General features: G+C 39.5%; 1 protein-coding gene and 1 non-coding gene across 7 annotated transcripts in view; both read right to left on the reverse strand.

Annotated features, from left to right (window-relative positions):
• UTRN (utrophin) overlaps positions 1-14,907 on the reverse strand; it is a 505,495-nt gene that overhangs the window by 110,916 nt on the left and 379,672 nt on the right. The window lies entirely within an intron of this gene.
• On the reverse strand, positions 12,365-12,471 carry LOC123942898. Its single transcript, XR_006818526.1, has one exon. It is a non-coding gene; the product is annotated as a U6 spliceosomal RNA (small nuclear RNA).

A 14,907-nucleotide genomic window follows, 5' to 3' on the forward strand; every position in this document is an offset into this window, starting at 1 on the left:
ATTTCACGAAGCATGAATCCTGATCTCCTGGCGGAGAAAGAAGATAATAGGATTCGTATGATTTAGGTGTACAGTAGTGACCAAAGGGGAGTTCTGGATTATTATTAGTCCACAAAATGAGCATTGGCTAGGGGTCCGGGGAGTGGAAATCGCATCAGAGAGATTTGTGTTAAAACTATTTTTAGAATTTCAAACACCCACATGGAAATATATATTTGTCTACAGAAAGGACACTTGGGAACACTAGCCAGTCAACTTCCTTGACGGCTGGAATTTTACCAGTTTAACACAGATGCTCTCGTGACAGGAGATTTCACTGGCTGGCTGTTTACTCTGCCTAGAAGGCTTTTTCCTCAGATATCCGTATGGCGTATTCTTCCTCCTAAGAGGCCTTCTCAGTGAAGCCCACCCACCCAAGCTATTTAATGTAGAATTCCACCTCTCCCATCCGCGACATTTCCCATCACCTTCTACTAAGCAAAGTAGGCATTTAGTTATTACGGTTATTGTTTCTCACCTGTTTTTTTCAATAACAGATAAGCTCTACGAGGCTGAGGACATTTTCTGTTTTTGTTTGTTTGTTTGTTTGCTTTTTTTCACTGTGGTAAACGAGGCACCCAACACCAGTGCTTTGGGACCTGGTAGAGCTAGGGGGCTCGGAAATGCTTCTTCGTGGAGGTGGTGTCTAAACAGAGTCTTGCAGAGAGAGAAGAGTACTTCCAAAAGAGGAAACTAAACACTAGCAGAAGAACAAGGGAGTGCGATGGTGTGCGCCCTGAGGGAACTTAAACATTTAGTGCCGAAGAGCCGAGCAGATATCAGGTCACAAAAACCAATGTAAGAAATCCTAACCGAGCATGTGAGACAACCAATAACAGGCACTGGGAAGCCGCGGGAGAGCAGGACAAGATAGCAGGGGGCTATGACTGTCCAATCTACATTCTCGTTTTTTACAGTATCATTGTCAGGTCTCTCAGACTCATGAAAAACAAATCTGAGTGTGAGAATGCCCCACAGGACTGGAGAATCTATTTTCCTTCCTAACCACAAGAAACTTCAGCACTTTTTAAAACAATCTCTCTGCAAAGGGCGTTGGCAGGGGGATGTCTCGTGAACCCCTTTGATACGCCAAGGGAGGGAAGTAGAAGAGGCAAGTGTGGGCACATGGGAACCACGCCAACTAAGTAAAAACGTGGGGCTCGAGCCCTAATGCTGGCTCACCACCCAAATACCCTACAGAAGAGCATACATTTCATATAATATTTTGTAAATTTAATTTTATTATTCAATTTGTCCTATTTCAATTACATTTAATTGTATGTCAGAAATGGGTTTAACTTTCAACAGTATTATACATATAATCATTTCACCATCCTTTACCTCTCAATTAGACATAAAAGAAAGCCAGCATTTCCTAACCACCTGGTGAACATTAATGATAAGATAATTAGACCCTAACAGAGTTGTTTTGTACACAGAGCTACAAAGGGCATTCAGCTTCAGGTTCCAATATCACATGACTTACATATGGGCTGCCTTAGTGAGTATAACATAATCTAATAGGAATTTTTCTATTTTAATGACTTTATATTTTCATTCAAAACAATTCTGTTCTCAGGCAATAACAAGTATTGGCAATGATGTGAAGAAGTTGGAACCCTTATATACTGCAGGTGGAATGATAAAATGGTGCAGCCACTTTGAAAAACAATCCAACAGTTTCTTAAAATGTTAAACATAGGGCTACCATGTAACCCAGAAATTCCACTTCTGGGTAACTTACCCAAGAGAACTGAAAGTAATGTCTACATAAAAACTCGTATATGAATGTTCATACCAATATTATTCAGTATTGCCAGAATGTGGACATAACCCAAACATCAACTGGTGAACAGATTAAAAAAAAAAATGCTATATACCCAATATAATGAAAGTCTTATTCAGCAATAAAAATGAATGAAATACTGATCCATGCTCCAACATGGAGGAACTTTGCAAAGGTTATGTAAGTGAAAGATGCCAGACATAGAAGCCCATTACTATGAAATGCCCAAAGGGATAAGGTTCTAGAGACACATGGTAGAACAGTGGTTGCTTAGGGATGGATGGTTGGGGGAAGAACGGGGGAGTGATGGCTCGTGGGTGTGGGATTTCTTTTTGGGATAATGTTCTAAATCTAGATAGTGATGATGGCTGAACAATTCTGTGATTATATCAATAGCTACTGAACTGTTTTTTGATATTTTATGCTGCGTGGATAGTATCTCAATAAAGCTACTATTAAAATAAGATAATAATTCTGTTCTTTCTCCCAAAAAAGTTCCCAAGGTAATCTGTTTATGTCTAACCTCTATGTCCACCCGTCCACCCATCCACAAAGGGACAACTCATTGCGTATGTTCAGTATGTTCCCCTCAGAGTTTCTAGAGCACTTCCTATTTCTCTAGCATAGCTCATCTTGATGTATTGTGACCATGCATCTGTCTCCACCATTATATTGCAGTTCTTCTAGGATAAGGCTCACATCTATTCATTTGAAATTCTCTTCAGTGCTTGCCTAGACATATATAGAAAGTACTCAACAAATGCTTAGGGAATAAGGAATAAATGAAGGAATGCTTTCAGATTAAATACTAGGTAGGATTCTAAAATAGGGAGGAGCAAAATAGAACCAAGTCTCCCACATGTGATTACCCTAAATTGGATATCCTAAATTACTGGATTCCAGTTAGCTCTGGATTACTTGAACTATATACTTTGCAAATTATTAAGTAAGTAATTTTTAAGGCAAAAGTAGTTTTCTCCGATAACCTAATTGTCAAAGGTATTTTTTAAAAGATTTTACGTGTAAGTAATCTTTACACCCAACATGGGGCTTAAATTTGCAACATGTGATCAAGAGTCCCATGCTCTACCTATTGAGCAAGGCAGGCACTCCTTCCTATTAACTAATTATCAGCTAGTCAATACTAAGCATTTTAATTTATTGTTGATTATTGTTGAATTAATAGCAAAAAATCTTTTTTTTTCTCTCCCTAGATAAACAAATAACAGATTTACTGAAAGGTGTGGTATGGGCTTACTCCATCTTTCTCTTTTTTTTCCACATCCTAATCCATGAGGTAACTATATAAAGCATAGTTTCAAAGCTACTGGAGTCATTAGACTGAAGGGGGGATCTGTTATTATTACAGTGTATCAAATCCACCTGAAATGTATCGGCTTAAAACAATGATAACTTATTATTCAAGATTCTTTGGATTGGCAAATTGCCCAGCTCCTCTGCTGGCGCCACCAGAGAATACTCCTGCAGTTATAGTCAGCTGTCATTTAACTGGGATTGCAAATCTAAAATGGGTTCATTCATGTGCCCAGAAAATATTGTGCACCACTGGCTGAAATAGCACAATTTCCCTCTATATGGTCTCTAAATGCCCTGTTGGCTGGACTGGGCTTCTTTGAAGCCCGGTAATTAGTGTTCCCAAAGAGTAGAGTGAAAGCTGCAAGATCTCTTAAGACATAGACTCTAGAACAGCCCTGTCCAATCAAACTTCCTGCACTGATAAAAATGCTCTAAAACCATGTTGTCTAATATGGTAACCACTGGTGGCATGAAACATTTGGTACCAGAGATATGACTAACTGAACTGAAGAACTAGATTTTAAATTTTATCTAATTGTAATTAATTTAATTTTAATTTAAGTGGTCACATAGAGCTAGCCAAGAGTTACCACATCAAACAGTACAGCTCTAGAATTTGCACTTCTGCCACATTCTGTTTAAAGCAAGTCATGAGGCCCAGCGTAGAATCAAGAGAATGGGCAAGTGCAATGGATTTCTTGGAGAGGGGAATGGCAGTGATCCTCAGCCTAGGGGCTGAGGTACAGAGAATCATGATTCATTATTATAACAATCTACAACTACAGGATAAAGGGGAAAGGGAGGGCTGGGGGAAGCATGGGGATTGGTAATATTCTATATAAGTCATCATGGAAGGCATCTCAAAGACAGTGATATTTGAAGAAATAGCTGAAGGAAGTGAGGGAGCCAACCCTAAGAACATCTGGCAAAAGAGCAATCAGGAAGAGGGAACAGCAAGTGCAAAGGTCCTGAGGGGAGTCCTGCCTGGCTTGGCAGGCTGGCACTGTCAGAGCTGGGGAAACAAAGAATGATGGTGACTGCTTCTATAAAAATGTTTTGAATCATGAAAGTTAGAAGGAAGTAAGTCTTGTTGGTTGGTAGTAACCACATACCTCTTTATACAGTAGACATCCAGCTCCCTTACTGACTCAAGGCCTTTCCATTCTAACAGACAGTTCAAAGACCTCAATCCCCCTGCCAAGCCAGCACCTGTGAAATCAAGTCTACGGCCATACCACCCTGAACGCGCCCGATCTCATCTGATCTCGGAAGCTAAGCAGGGTCGGGCCTGGTTAGTACTTGGATGGGAGACCTGTGAAATCAAACTTCACCCTATAAGCAGTAGACCAGATCAGTTGTAACAAGGAAGAAGATACGAAATAATTTCAAAAACTAAAACTGAAACTCTATTTGAAAAGTTGCATGCTCTGAAGTTTTTAATATAAGGAAATACGGTTTTGGATATCACAGAAGTCAAGAATAATAAATGGAGACCACAATGATTGTCCCATGGCCATAAGAAAATGTTCAATGTCTCTCTCATCCTAAAGTGGCATAAGAGTATATGACAGAATTTTCCAACAAAGATTTCCACCAAAATAAAAAATTTTTAAACATATTAAATTCATATAATCTAAAGGAAATATGTCAAGCACAAGAGGAAATGGTAATTAATAAGCCACGATCCCAATCCTCAGGGAACTTAGTCTAAAGAGAAGAGAATGCTGGTCACAATGTGTTAAGTGCCACAAATCTTTGAGAGAAGAACAAACATGAGGAAATACAGAGAAGATGGAGGGAGGCAGAAGGGGCACAAGCAACTTTGTGTTGAGAAAGAAAGTAGAATTAGATTAAAGGTAATTAAGGGAAAAGCAACTCAAGAAACAGAATAAAGAGGTAAAGTAATTTAGTCTCTCATTGTTTTCCTTGTTAAGCAGCATGTGCATCTCATTTAAACTAAAGGAAGCCTGGAATGTCAGATTAGTGAAGACCTGATTCCAATAGCGGAGCTAAACTAGAAAAATCTCAGTGTTTTCATTCTCAACAGAATTTCTCCAAACCACTTAGCAGAGCCCACCTTTCCTGTCACTTCACTGCCCCCTTTTAGACTCAGGGTACTGTTCAGCAGCTTACTGGTATAAGTGACAGGCACACATGAGTGTCAGAGTTCACTGCTCCTTATTCAATTTTAAAGGCCTAAAAAGAGATTCTCAATATGCTCTTGCAATGTCTAGGAATACTTCTCCCCACCTGCTATAATTGGGAAGGACGGGGGATTAAGGGATAAGAAGGTACAGATCTTCCTTCACTTACGATGAGGTTACCCCACTGAACACTGAAAATACCGTAAGTCAAAAATGTACTGAATACACCTAACCTACCAAAAGTCATAGGTTAGCTTAGCCTACCTTAAATGCACTCAGAACGCTTACGTTAGCCGACAACTGAGCAAAATCATCTAACACAAAGCCTACTTTAGAATAAAGTTGGAGAGCGCGTGTCATTTATTAAACACTGTACTGAAAGTGAAAAGCTAGACGGCTGCGTGGAGAGAGAATGGTTGTCAGTAGGATCACTCATTGACACTTGTGACTGTGTGGGTTTGGGAACTGTGGCTGCCCCTGCCCAGCATCATAAGAGGGGACATCCTTCTTTTTTTTTTTTTTTTTTTTTTTTTTACCCTCCTTAAAGCTTACTTTATTTTTTTTTTCCATTTTATTTATTTTTTCAGTGTAACAGTATTCATTCTTTTTGCACAACACCCAGTGCTCCATGCAAAACGTGCCCTCCCCATTACCCACCACCTGTTCCCCCAACCTCCCACCCCTGACCCTTCAAAACTACTGGGTATTTACCCTAAAGATACAAACATAGTGATCCGAAGGGGCACGTGTACCCGAATGTTTATAGCAGCAATGTCTACAATAGCCAGACTATGGAAAGAACCTAGATGTCCATCAACAGATGAATGGATAAAGAAGATGTGGTATATATACACAATGGAATACTATGCAGCCATCAAAAGAAATGAAATCTTGCCATTTGCGACGACGTGGATGGAACTAGAGCGTATCATGCTTAGTGAAATAAGTCAATCGGAGAAAGACAACTATCATATGATCTCCCTGATATGAGGACATGGAGAAGCAACATGGGGGGGTAGGGGGATAGGAGAAGAATAAATGAGGGGACATCCTTCTTAATGGTAGCCCAGGAAAAGACCCAAGTTCAAAATCTGAAGTACAGTTCCTACTGAATTCTTACGACTTTTGTCCCATTATAAGGTTGAAAAACTGTAAGTCTACTGTTGTTAAGTCAGGGACTGTCTGCACATGGAAGTGACTGGGGTGGCTTACGTCTGAAAGTCTCCAGTCAATCAGCTGTTCATTTTCATCATGAACTTGGCATTGGTTCACTGGAGTGTCTGAGTTGCTGCCAAGCAAAGAGCAGTAATATCAGTTACTCCTGGAGCACTGACATGGGCAGGACCTTGCAAATCACTTGATGTGAAAACAAGGTCTGAGAAAACCTGGAGGGAGGAGCGGAATCCCTGAAATCCCCTTCTGTCCTAAACTAGCAACCTGCCACACTGCCCTGACCAAGGGGAGACAAGGGGAGAAGAGAGGCACACACGTGGGTGTCATCCCCTCTGCCTTAGGAACAAATGTCTCCTTTCCTTTCTTTAAACCCATCATCCAAATTGTCTGTATACCAAGTGCCATAGTTCACTGAGATGTACTCTTCCTAAAGTTTTCTAGACCATAGTATTAAAATTACAGATAAAGCAGATCCTTTGGCTCTCTTGCTTAAAACCCTCTAATAGCTTTGTTGCACTTGGAACAAATTCTAAACTTCCTACCAACATCTGGATCTTCCAGGGCGCCTCGGTGGCTCAGCGGGTTAAAGCCTCTGCCTTAGGCTCAGGTCATGATCCCAGGGTCCTGGGATCAAGCCCCGAATTGGGCTCTCTGCTCAGCAGGGAGCCTGCTTCCTCCTCTCTCCCTGCCTGCTTATGATCTCTCGCTGTCAAATTAACGATATCTAGTAATGAGATTGAAGCAGTGATCAAAAACCTCCCAAAAAATAAGAGCCCAGGACCTGATGGATTCCCTGGGGAATTCTACCAAACTTTCAAAGAAGAAATAACACCAATTCTCCTGAAGCTGTTCCAAAAAATTGAAGCAGAAGGAAAACTTCCAGACTCTTTTTATGAAGCCAGCATTACCCTGATCCCCAAACCAGGCAAAGACCCTACCAAAAAGGAGAATTTCAGACCAATATCACTGATGAATATGGATGCAAAGATTCTCAACAAGATCCTAGCAAACAGGATCCAGCAGCACATTAAAAAGATTATCCACCATGACCAGGTGGGATTCATCCCTGGGTTGCAAGGTTGGTTCAACATTCGCAAATCAATCAGTGTGATAGAACACATCAATAAGAGAAGAGAGAAGAACCACATGGTCCTCTCAATTGATGCAGAAAAAGCATTTGACAAAATCCAGCATCCGTTCCTGATGAAAACGCTTCAAAGTATAGGGATAGAGGGAACATTCCTGAACTTCATAAAATCTATCTATGAAAGACCCACAGCAAATATCATCCTCAATGGGAAAAAGCTTGCAGCCTTCCCATTGAGATCAGGAACACGACAAGGATGCCCACTCTCACCACTCTTGTTCAACATAGTATTAGAAGTTCTAGCAACGGCAATCAGACAACAAAGAGAAATAAAAGGTATCCAAATTGGCAAGGAAGAAGTCAAACTCTCTCTCTTCTCAGATGACATGATTCTTTATATGGAAAACCCCAAAGACTCCACCCCCAAACTACTAGAACTCATACAGCAATTCAGTAACGTGGCAGGATACAAAGTCAATGTACAGAAATCAGTGGCTTTCTTATACACTAACAATGAAAATACAGAAAGGGAAATTAGAGAATCGATTCCATTTACTATAGCACCAAGAACCATAAGATACCTGGGCATAAACCTAACCAAAGAAGTAAAGGACCTGTACTCGAGGAACTACAGAACACTCATGAAAGAAATTGAAGAAGACACAAAAAGATGGAAGACTGTTCCATGCTCTTGGATTGGAAGAATAAACATTGTTAAAATGTCTATACTGCCTAGAGCAATCTATACTTTTAATGCCATTCCGATCAAAATTCCACCGATATTTTTCAAAGAGCTGGAGCAAATAATCCTAAAATTTGTATGGAGTCAGAAGAGACCCCGAATTGCTAAGGAAATGTTGAAAAACAAAAACAAAACTGGCGGCATCACGTTACCCGATTTCAAGCTTTACTACAAAGCTGTGATCACCAAGACAGCGTGGTACTGGCATAAAAACAGACACATAGACCAGTGGAACAGAGTGGAGAGCCCAGATATGGACCCTCAACTCTATGGTCAAATAATCTTTGACAAAACAGGAAAAAATATTCAATGGAAAAAAGACAGTCTCTTCAATAAATGGTGCTGGGAAAACTGGACAGCGATATGTAGAAGAATGAAACTCGACCATTCTCTTACACCGTTCACAAAGATAAACTCGAAATGGATAAAAGACCTCAACGTGAGACAGGAATCTATCAGAATCCTAGAGGAGAACATAGGCAGTAACCTCTTCGATATCAGCCACAGCAACTTTTTTCAAGATATGTCTCCAAAGGCCAAGGAAACAAAAGCAAAAATGAACTTTTGGGACTTCATCAAGATCAAAAGCTTCTGCACAGCAAAGGAAACAGTCAACAAAACAAAGAGGCAACCCACGGAATGGGAGAAGATATTTGCAAATGACAGTACAGACAAAAGGTTGATATCCAGGATCTACAAAGAACTTCTCAAACTCAACACACACAAAACAGATAATCATATCAAAAAATGGGCAGAAGATATGAATAGACACTTCTCCAACGAAGACATACAAATGGCTATCAGACACATGAAAAAATGTTCATCATCACTAGCCATCAGGGAGATTCAAATTAAAACAACATTGAGATACCACCTAACACCAGTTAGAATGGCCAAAATTAGCAAGACAGGAAACAACGTGTGCTGGAGAGGATGTGGAGAAAGGGGAACCCTCTTACACTGTTGGTGGGAATGCAAGTTAGTGCAGCCACTTTGGAGAACAGTGTGGAGATTCCTGAAGAAATTAAAAATAGAGCTTCCCTATGACCCTGCAATTGCACTGCTGGGTATTTACCCCAAAGATACAGATGTAGTGAAAAGAAGGGCCATTTGTACCCCAATGTTTATTGCAGCAATGGCTACGGTCGCCAAACTGTGGAAAGAACCAAGATGCCCTTCAACGGATGAATGGATAAGGAAGATGTGGTCCATATACACAATGGAGTATTATGCCTCCATCAGAAAGGACGAATACCCAACTTTTGTAGCAACATGGACAGGACTGGAAGAAATTATGCTGAGCGAAATAAGTCAAGCAGAGAGAGTCAAGTATCATATGGTCTCACTTATTTGTGGAGCATAACAAATAACATGGAGGACATGGGGAGATGGAGCGGAGAGGGAGTTGAGGGAAACTGGAAGGGGAGATGAACCATGAGAGACTGTGGACTCTGAAAAACAACCAGAGGGTTATGAAGGGGCGGCGGGAGGGGGTGGGGTGTGGTGGGAGGTTGAGGAACCAGGTGGTGGGTAATAGGGAGGGCACGTACTGCATGGAGCACTGGGTGTGAAGCCAGAACAATGAACACTGTTATGCTGTAAATAAGCAAATAAAAATAAATAAATTAATTTAAAAAAAAAATCTTAAAAAAAAAAAAAAAAAGATCTGGACCTTCTTTCCTCTCCAACTTCAACTATTAAATACCCTAACAGTCTCAAAGTCTTTATTTCTGCTCCTAGAATATGCCAAGTGTTCCCTTCTCATTTCCTGTGTAATCCAGAGTCAAGGAAGGAGAACTCCCAAGAAATGGGAGTAGCCATACGAAACTTGTCTGCAAAGAAAGCAACGTGGGATAAGTGGAATAACCCTGAGTAGCAGAAGAGGGAAGGGCTCATCTCCTTCAGCCCTTCATACAAAAAGTTGTTTCGGTTTTTGTTTTTTTGTTTTTTTTTAGAGATTTTATTTATTCATTTGAGACAGAACGAGAGTGAGAGAGAGAGAGAGAGAGCACAAGGCAGGAGAGCACCAGGCAGAGGGAGAAGCAAGCAGACACCCCGCCAAGCAGGGAGCCCAAAGTGTGGCTCGATCCCAGGACTGTGGGATCGTAACCCGAGCCAAAGGCAGACACTTAACCAACTAAGCCACTCAAGTGCCCTGAAAAAGTTATTTCTTGACACAATGTCTGTATGCTTTCTTCTTCCCACAGCCTCTATTCACCATCACTTGTGGAGGAAAGTACTAGCTGCTTTACCTACAGCTTTGGATGACCAGTAACAGTATCCAACCCTCCATTAGCAAGAACAACAGAATTTAACTCTTTTAAAAGATAAATTATTTAATTCTAAGAAAAATGAAATCATGTGATCCTCCAAAATTAAGTGAAATTATTTGGAAAGTATAAAACTAGGTTGCAAGTTTCTTGTGTCACTTTAGATTTTAGAAAACAAACATATAAATATAATATCTTCTTGTGGACCAACTTATCTCAGACTAAAACAGCCAAGTGAAGCTCTGTGATGGCAAAAATGGATAGCCAGATTATGTCACATACACTAATTTGATATAAATACTAAATTTCTGCAACTGATCAGTCCAACAATGTATATCTTTTTCTCAATCTTTTGACGTACAACTAAATCACACACATTCAACCAATTCTCTCCTTTCTCTTTGAGAGAAAAACAGAATCAGACATCTGACATCCCAAAACTGCTTTCTGAATTCCCACCCTGTTATGTGATACCAGCATTTTAATGCTAACAATACAAGGTCCAAGGAAAGAGCGGGGGGAATGAGAAATCACGGCAAGGGCGCAGTGAAACTTCACTTTCATACATTGCTAGAGGCGGGAAATTGGTTCAATCACTTGGGAAAGTCGGTTGGCAATACATCAAGACTCATTACTATGTTCATATTGTGTGAAACAAGAATTTCACCTTTGAGAATATATCCTAGGAAAATGATCCAGAAAAAGCTACAAACACAAAGTTTTCATTATAAAGTTATTTATGATTTAAAAAATTTGAAAGCAATTTAAATTTCTAACACCTGGAAAATATTTAGGCTCACTATGGTATGGCTACACTAGAGACCATTATGTAACCTTGAAAAATTACTATGGTAATGACTACAGAGCAACATGAAGAAACAGACATGACGTATATTTAAGCAAAAAAGACAGAATAGAAACTATGTACCCTATTAGAACTGTGTGAAAGATAAATATGCAAAAAGAAAAAAATTCATGCAAAATGAAAATGACTGTGTTACAGTGGTAAACTTAAGGCCAGTTTTTTGTTCTTTATTTTATAAAATCTATAATGATACTAGTTTCATAATTTAAAATTATACTCTTAAGAAAGGGATACTAAATGGAATCTAGCTCATTTATCATTGAACAAATTATGTTTATTTATTTTTCATTTTTTATGGAAGTATAATTGACACACACCATCCCATTAGTATCAGGTATATATCTTAGTGATTTGATATTTTTATACATTACAAAATGACCCCACAATAAGTCTAGTTACCGTTTTGTCATCACACAAAGATATTACTGTATTATTGACTATATCCCTTATACAGTACATTATATACCCATGACTTATTCATGTTGTAACTCTGAGTTCATACCTCTTAGTTGCCTTCCCATTATTTCACCTACCCACCAACCCCTCCCCACTCTGGTAACCAAGAGTTTACTGTACCTATGAGTCTGTTTCTCTATTGTTTTGTTTATTCATTCATTCTGTTTTTAGACTCCACATGTGAGATCATATAGTATTTGTCTTTTTCTGTCTAACTTACTTTGTTTAGCATAATACCCTCTAGGTCCATTCATGTTGTCACAAATAGGAAGATTTAATTCACTTTTTATGGGTGAGTGTCATCCCATTGTATATATACATCATCTTCATTACTAATGGACACTTAGGTTGCTTCCATATCTTGGTTATTGTACATGAACACAGGCATACATATACGTCTTCAAACTGATGTTTTCAATGTCTTCAGATAATTACCCAAAAGTAGAATTACTGATCATACGGTAGCTCTATTTTTAATTTTTTGAAAAAATCTGGAACATTTCACGAATTTACATGTCCTCCTTGCACAGAGGCCTCCTCAACCTTCTGTGAATCATTCCAATTTTAGTAGAGGTACTGCCAAAGCAAGCACAAATTACTACTTTTAAAGAATGGCATTATTAGTAATTACAAACATGTTTTAGAAGCATAGTTCTTACATCCATAACAACTATGAAACTTGCTTATTAGGCTTACCACATGACCTCTCTGAAGCTAGATTTATTCTAAACATATAACACATGACGACAGAGTTACTGAATGAGGCATTCCCTGGGTTTAAGGTACTGCCTGTGTCTGTGAGGAGTCTTAACCCATCCTGCTTTCAAGGTGTCAAATCCCTACACAAGAGAGAACCCAGCAACAGTCAGTACCTGAGGGTAAAATAAGCTACATTTTAAAAGCTATCTCAAAAATTAGAGATATGGCAATTCTTTCCCCCTTAACAAAAATCTTCCCAACTCCTGATCTGAATAATTTAGGTAATATTAAAGCAGAAAGAAGGTAACCTCTTAACGGGCTATCATACTAAAACGTAGAGTATAATGGTGTTGATCAATTTTCTTACAACTTCAAGTATGTCATATAATTGAAATTATTTCTAGCTCTTGAGGAAATAGTGCTACTTATATTTCTGTCAGCTAATCTTTATTAAAGATTCAGCTATTCAAAGTAGAAATACCTTCAAAAAGGGATATTCTTTTGAACATGAGTGAATAAAAAAGGGTTACAGAGAGCTAAAGAAAGAGGAAAAAGAGGAACAATCCTATCAAAGGACATGTTATCTTTGGGTATATATCATTCGTTTAACATTCAACGAATATTGATTATCTATTATGTCAGGTGCAAAGAGACAACAGAAAATAAATAATTGTGTTAGAGGATGATAAATGTTACAGAAAAAGAAAAAAGTAGAACAGGGTAACAGAGATTAGGGGCACTGGGAAGGGAGTTTTGACTGATGTAGAGGAGTCTGGGTAGATTTCATTGGGGAGGTGCCACAGAAGAAACATTTGAGAACAGAGGAGTTAATCATGTGGATAGATGGGAAAGAGCATTCCAAGTACAGAAGACAACATAGTGAAGACACAGCTAGGGGCCAGCGTGCCTGAAACCAGACTTCACGAGAGAAAATAGTAAGAATGAGGTGAGCAAGGTGTGAGTGGGAGGTAGGTCACACCATGTAGGGTCTTGTGGACCATTCTGAGGATAGTGGCTTTTATTCTGAATTAAATAGGAAACCACTACAGAGTTCTGATTCATTGGAATAGGAACACTCTGGCCACTGTATTAACAATAACAAAGCGGTGCCTGGGTGGCTCAGCTGTTAAGCGTCTGTCTTCAGCTCAGGTCATGATCCTGGGGTCCTGGGATCGAGCCCCGCATGAGGCTCCCCACTCAGTGGGAGGCCTACTTCTCCTCCCACACCCCCTGCTTGTGTTCCCTCTCTAGCTGTGTCTCTGTCAAATTAATAAATAAAATCTTAAAAAAAAAAAAAAAGAATAACAGAGACTGGTAATTATAGCTCCTAATAGATGGTAAGACATAACCAGAACATGAAACCAACAAGATTTTCTAATGGAGGGAATATAAGAGAAAGATCAGATTGAAGGTGATTATTTCATTTTTTAATCTAAGCAACAATAGAATTCTTTCCACTGATATGGGGGAAGGTCAGGTAGAATGATTTTGAGCAGCAAGTTCAGGAATTCAGTTTGGACTTACTAAGTTGGAGATGCCTATCAGATACCCAAGTAGAGATGACATGTAAAGAGATATAAATTCAGTAGTGACTGGCATATAGAAGGCACATAACACCAGAGAATGAGTTCAGCAAGGAATGGACATAGAGAATTGCATACCCTAGCCCCTGGTGCACCCCAAATTTAGGAGGCCGAGGAAAGAAAGAAGGCCCAGCAGAGGAAGTTGAGAAGGAACTACCAGGGTGGTAGGAAGAAAACCAGCATAGAGTCCTAGAAGTCAAGTAAAGAGACTGAACAGAGCAACAGTTAGTGAGCTGACAGGACAAGAAGGACTGAAAATAGATCCCTAGTCACATCGCAGCTGACAGTAGCACACAGAAACAGAAGAAGTTACAGTGAGAGTGGAGGCTCAGGATGGCTTCCGTGACAAAGAGAATGCTTGCAGTAAGTTTTAAGAGGCTTTCATTATTGTAAAAGTGTTGTTTTACATATGTCAAAATATAAACATTAATGTTTTTCTTAATGCCAGCATGTCTGGCCATAGAATTCGCAGGGCCCCTTGTTCAAATGTTACTAAGAATTTCAAGATGGCAGCAGCAGAGCATTCAACCAAGTCCAGGGCCCTGCTGAGAGTGGAGCTTTAGGTAATCCCATAAAGCCTGGGACACACCCCCAGGAAGCGGGCCCTAGAGGTGAGGCATCTCCACTCTAACGAAAAAAGTATTGCTGGTACAGCAGGCTTTCTTAGCTTCTGGTTTCAAAGAAACACTTAACTACTTATTGGAGAATACAAGCAGAAAAAATAAATGATACAAACATAAGGAGAA

This window comes from Meles meles, chromosome 5, assembly GCF_922984935.1.
Source record: "Meles meles chromosome 5, mMelMel3.1 paternal haplotype, whole genome shotgun sequence".
Taxonomy (NCBI): Eukaryota; Metazoa; Chordata; class Mammalia; order Carnivora; family Mustelidae; genus Meles; species Meles meles.